This window comes from Mauremys reevesii, linkage group 18 (assembly GCF_016161935.1).
Source record: "Mauremys reevesii isolate NIE-2019 linkage group 18, ASM1616193v1, whole genome shotgun sequence".
In the NCBI taxonomy this organism is placed as follows: Eukaryota; Metazoa; Chordata; order Testudines; family Geoemydidae; genus Mauremys; species Mauremys reevesii.
In genome coordinates, this window is record NC_052640.1 from 3,195,621 (window position 1) to 3,201,849 (window position 6,229).

Genomic DNA, 6,229 nt, shown 5'->3' on the forward strand with positions numbered 1-6,229 from the left:
AACTGTGTGTGTTAGAGATAAATTGTGCCATCACATATCTATAACCCTGCTTGCAGTTGCTGCTCTTCCTTAGCACTGAAATAGTATTCTACCAAAATCAAAGCCAGTTAGGGAAATTCTATTTAAAGGTGAACCACAAAGCTTTAATCAGCTAACTAAACATGCCTGGCATAACAACACTTAACAGCTATGTAGTATGCTTTTCTCCATAGATCTCAAATCACTTTACAGAGTCTCAGAATCCCCATTTTACAGATGAGGTACAGAGAGGGGAAGTGACTTGCCTATACAGAGCCAGGAACAGATCTCCTCACTCCCAGTCTGGTGCCCTGCTGAGGCGAAGCTCAGCTAAGATCATTTCCTTTTTTACTAACCTTCCAAGACCTGAGTTCAGGGTTCCACATTTTATCCTACGACTGACAACATCCTAGTTACCTAAAACAGCTCTCCCTACACTGCAAGAAGTGGCTGGGAGATCACCAACTACAGCAGAAGAGACAGCATCGCTAGGCTTAGTGTGGTACGTAAAGACCAGAATGCTCTTTAACTATTTTCTTTTAAAAAGTGAATGTAAGAAAACCTATCAAAACCTAGGACTTTGTAGTTATCACTATGTTGCATTTTGGGACTCCCTGAAATTCCACAATGACAGTGGGGACAGAATTCAGATCCTCCTGCTCCAAAAACTCAGGTCCCTACAACTTAGGCTAAAGGAGAATCTCCATTAGATGTTAGCAGTATAGGATCTATGACACTCAGTTGAGCAGTTCTGAATCCATCTAGTAAAACAGCAGTGGTACACATCCACACTACTCAGTTCATTAAATACATTGTATAAATGTTCCACATTAGTGATTTGGGAATGTAAACAGTTTTTTTAAATCTTTGCAGTTCATCTTTAATGTAATCTACCAACTTTTTCAGCTTTTCCAGAAACTTTTTGTTAACATTAAACACTTTCGATCTCTTATTTTTATCATAACAGCTGTAGCACTGTAATGGACTCTTACTTTTTGGCATATCTTCTGCATACAACATTTTGTTATCCCTGATATACTTTTCAATCTCCAAGGCTTGTTTGTAACCTACTTCTCTACCCCTTATTGAATTAAAAGCATTCTGCCTTATTTTCATTTAACTCAAGAATGAATACGTTTAACAAAGCTGAATAGTGTTGGAGCACATCGTTCTGCTCATGATGTCTTAATTAAGTGCATGTAACCCAGCTGTCTCCTACACTTTGGTATTATTTTGTTACCTTATACCTGGACATTATCTTAAAGATGAAAAACTTTCATAATGAAACATAAGAACAGACATATTGGGTCAGACCAATGGTCCATCTAGCCCAGTATCCCGTCTTCTGACAGTGGCCAATGTCAGGTCAGAACAGACAATTTTTGAGTGATCAAACCTTCCTATTAAAAATATAATTTACTTTATACAGCTGTGTTGCTGCAAATTTCATTCTGCAGCTTTCACCCTGACGACCTACTCCCATTTCTTACAGCTGATGTGAAATATTTTTTGTAATAAACGAGGGATTATAGTACAATGCATCTTTTAAAATGCAAATGATTCTGTTACTGTAAGCATTATTCTTATATGCTTTGCAGTTTTTTTTATAGGTTAACTTCCAGGCAAGTTTCCTTTAAAACAGACTTTGATCATCTTTGCTAATGCTTTTCTGAGTAAATTCAGGGAAAACGTGTGGAATGAGCCGAGATGTCTGTTACAAAACAGCCTCCCTGCATGAGTGCAGGGTATAGTTTGTTAATAAGATTGATTGTGGTAAGTATCTCTTCTGAAAGACAACAAACAGAACTTGCCTGAGATCGATGCAAGAACAAGAGGATTCCCAAAGCAAAGCACTCTGTTAGAAAGTACAGAAAGATCTCATTTCCAATGCACAAGGAATCATCAGAGAAAGTCCAGACCGGTAGCAGGTGGGGAGAGATGATATCATCGAAAGGTCCCTCATGCTATCATAAAGGGACTAGCTTTAGTTACTTTAAAACCAACCTTTCTCCTAATCATGCTGATCCCTGGCAAAGGCGTGAGTAATCCAGACTGTTTCAGCAAGCCAAGCTCCAGTCTGATTTGAGGAGTTTATCCCTGTAGCAACATATCATCAACACAGAGTGCACCTCTATACTAGAGAGGAGGGAACTGCAAAACATCCTGGGTAATATTTGGCCTGGTGGCCATGTTTTGACCACCCCAGATTTAAAGGGACACAATCCTTTTTTTAAACTTGTCTGTAGGGAACCCTTTTTCTTTAATGTCTATGGCCCTTTGATTTGACTAGAGATTAGATCAACAGGCAAAGTTTGGCTGTAGATCTAAATTTACCCTAAATACTGAGATGTTTCAGCCCTGTCTCTAGCTGATGCCAGATGCCAACTAATGCATTAGCTAATGTATGTAAAGATGTAGGGCTAGAGTCTCATTACACTTATGGTGTAAATCTAGAGCAATTCCATTATGTCCATGGGAAAAATTCTGCCCTGACTCACTCCCCTACAACTCCAGTAGTTTTAGGCAGAATTGGCCCAGTCTTTCCACTTAGTCTGGATTTACAGTAGTGCTAATGTCCTCAGGATGGTATCAGAAAACTCTATAAATAAGTGCTAGATTTTATCATTTTATTTGCTACTTAGTAATTTATTTCCCTGCTGTTAGTATAATTACATATTTTCAGTGGATCAGGCAGTGTTTCAGGAAACCACTATTTCAGCTAGAAAACACACACTGCAGCCCACATTTACCTATTTGTTCCCAGCATCCAGACACCGGCATGGCTGTGAAAGAGCTGCAAGTGCATTCTACGTACGGCCAGGCAAAGACCATGCTCTGCTAATATCCACCTCCATCACAACTAGTAGCTTTTCAAATGGCTAGGGTTATATTAGCAGCAAAGAATCCTGTGGCACCTTATAGACTAACAGACATTTTGCAGCATGAGCTTTCATGGGTGAATACCCACTTCGTCGGATGCAAATAGTGGAAATTTCCAGGGGCAGGTATATATATGCAAGCAAGAAGCAAGCTAGAGATAACGAGGTTAGTTCAATCAGGGAGGATGAGGCCCTGGTCTAGCAGCTGAGGTGTGAAAACCAAGGGAGGAGAAACTGGTTCTGTAGTTGGCAAGCCATTCACAGTCTTTGTTTAATCCTGAGCTGAACTACAGAACCAGTTTCTCCTCCCTTGGTTTTCACACCTCATCCTCCCTGATTGAACTAACCTCGTTATCTCTAGCTTGCTTCTTGCTTGCATATATATACCTGCCCTGGAAAATTCCACTACTTGCATCAGACGAAGTGGGTATTCACCTATGAAAGCTCGTGCTGCAAAACGTCTGTTAGTCTATAAGGTGCCACAGGATTCTTTGCTGCTTTTACAGAACCAGACTAACACGGCTACCCCTCTGATACTAGGATTATATTGTTACCCAGACCACATGTTCATCCCTGTGGGAAACTTTTCTTTTATCTAGCCTCTGCCCTTGTACAGAGTGTATTTAATCTGCAGAACAGGGTGCATTTAACTCCTTTACTGGTGACTCTGTGTATATAGGTGTTTCTACAGAGTCCATCACAAAATACCCACAACTCCTCTTCCACCAAACTCATTCTTGTCGGTGCCGACTTTCCTCTGAGCAGCAGGTGCATTACGCTTGGATCCATGCTTCATGGCTTAAGCCAATCACTAACTATTAGAGATCAGGAGGAGACCTAATGGGGGAGGGGCAAATGATCCCATAGCTGCTACTGCAGGGTTCTTCCACCTTCCTCTGAAGCAGCTAGCGCTGGTCACTGTCAGAGACAGGATGATGGATGAGATGGACTTTGGATATGACCCAATCTGGCAATTGCTATGTTCTTAAGTTTCTGTGAATGTTCAGTAGCATTCAACCTGGGTGTAGCTGGAATTTTCAGCAGCACAAGGGATCTGTTCTACCTGCACAGGGCAGCCAAGAGATTAAGTCCATGCCTTTCTCTTTTAATCCCATCTCTTCTGTAACCTCTACCATTCCCACAGGTTACAGATAAACTGATTGGATAGAGGTGAATAGTTGTAAAGTTAGAGAAGGCATCTATCTTCACTCTGTGTTTCTGTTCACACGGATTGCTTCATGCTCTGAGTAATATCAAGATATGGTGGTTCACACACAGGAAATTAGAAATGGAGAATAAAGTCAGGATAAAACTAAAAAGTCTTAGAAATCTATATGGATTCAAGCTGTATCAGCCTTTTGTCTGAACACATGCACTTGGACTGTTGCTTCATTTGCCTTTATCTGTGTAAAAGGTACAGAGATCAACAGAAAGGAAATTGAATGCATCTCTATCCCTGGCTCCAGCCAGTAGGTTGGATATAAGAGTGGTTTCTATCGCCTTGCTGCTTTCCGAGAAACACAGTCTGCCTTAGGAAAACTAGCTCCTTACCTCAAAGGGTTGTCTCATTTCTTTAGATAAATGAGACAAGCTTAAAACTTCCCTTGACACAACCCGAGTTTATCGGTATCATGCTGTCTCCTTACAACCAACTGGCCTTTTTTTACCAGAGCTGGGCAAGTAATGCAAGAAGCAATGCTAGGAATATGCATTTGGATTTTTTAATGAATTTGCTTCAGCTGCATTCGTGTCCTTTTTGTGCTTGCTCCCCATAGACCTTTAAGCCAGTGCATTTTACTGGCAAAACAGTCAAGGAGAGAGGAGGCTGAAGCCACATGCGCCAATACCGAAAGAAATGGAACTCAACATAGGCAGGCGGCAGCTACTTGCGCTCTCCTCCAATCTAGGGTCAGAAACAACAGGGTGTGACTTACCAGAGTCACATGTGCCTAGCACATGTAGAGGCCCTGTGAAATAATAGAACAGACTAATAGAGCAAGCTCACAAGAATGACCTGCAATCAACAGCAATGAGCCACGCACAGCCTGAAGTTCAGCTGATCAGAAGGGGAGTGAAAGTGAGAGAGATGAAGACTAGGGAAATGGGAGAAAGAAAGAAAAGGGAGGAAGAGGGACGGGGAATGAGGAAGGAATGAAGGGGAAATGGGAAAGGAAGGAAATGGGGGAATGAGGAAGAAAGGAAGATGGAGGGGGATGAGAAGGAAGGAAGTGGGGGATTAGAAGGAAGGAAGGAAGGGAGAGGGGATGAGAAGGAAGATGGATGGGGGATGAGCAGGAAGGAAGATGGAGGATGAGAAGGAAGGGGGAAGAGGGAGGGAGGAAGGAAGATGGAGTGGGGTTGAGAAGGATGGGAGGGAGCCGGAAGAGGGAAGGAAGGGAGGGAGGGAGATGAACGGGATGAGAAGGAATGAAGAGGGGAAGGAAGGAAGGAAGATGAAGGGGGATGAGGAGGGAAGGAAGGAAGGTGAAGGGGGGATGAGGAGGAAGAGGGAGGGGGATGAGGAGGGAAGGAAGCGGGAGAGAAGGAAGGAAGATGAAGGGGGATGAGAAGGAAGAAAGGGGGAAGAGGGTAGGAAAGATGGAGGGGGGAGGAGGAGGGAAGGAAGATACAGGGGGGTGAGGAAGAAGGAAGTGGGAGAGAAGGAAGGAGGATGGAGGGGGATGAGGAGGGAAGGAAGCGGGAGGGACGGAAGGAAGATGAAGGGAGGTGAGGAGGAAGGAAGTGGGAGAGAAGGAAGGAGGGGGAATGAGGAGTGAAGGAAGATGAAGGGGGGATGAGGAGGGGAGGAAGGGGGAGGGAGGCCGGGGAGAGGGAGAGCGGAGCAGACAACCCAGCGCCCCGCCCCGCCCCGCCCCGCCCCGCCTCCCCGTTTATCCGGGCCGGGCCGGAGGCGGCGGGCGCGGGGAGGATGCTGCGGCGGCGGGCGCGGCCGGGCTGGGGGCTCGCGCTGCTGCTGGCGCTGGCGGGCCCGGGATGGGCGGCGGGGCCCGCGGAGCGGAGCCGGGCCTACGCCGTGCTGCGGAGACAGAACCTGGGTAAGGAGGGGCCGGGCCGCTCCCCGCCCTCGGGCCCCAGCCCGGCTGCCGCCGCAGCCCCCCTCGCTCCCGCCCCGGGAAGGGCTTGTCGGGCTGCTCCGCCCCGGGCGGGGCCGGACTCCTGGGTCCCGTTCTCCGCCTGGCTGCGTGACCCTGGCAAGCCCCCCACCCCGGGGCGGACGGGCCTTCTCCAGCCGCCCGCGGGGCTCGGGGCGCCGCTCCCGGGAAGGGGCGGGAGGCGGCTGGGCTGGTCCCAGGCTCCGGGCAGGTAAGTCG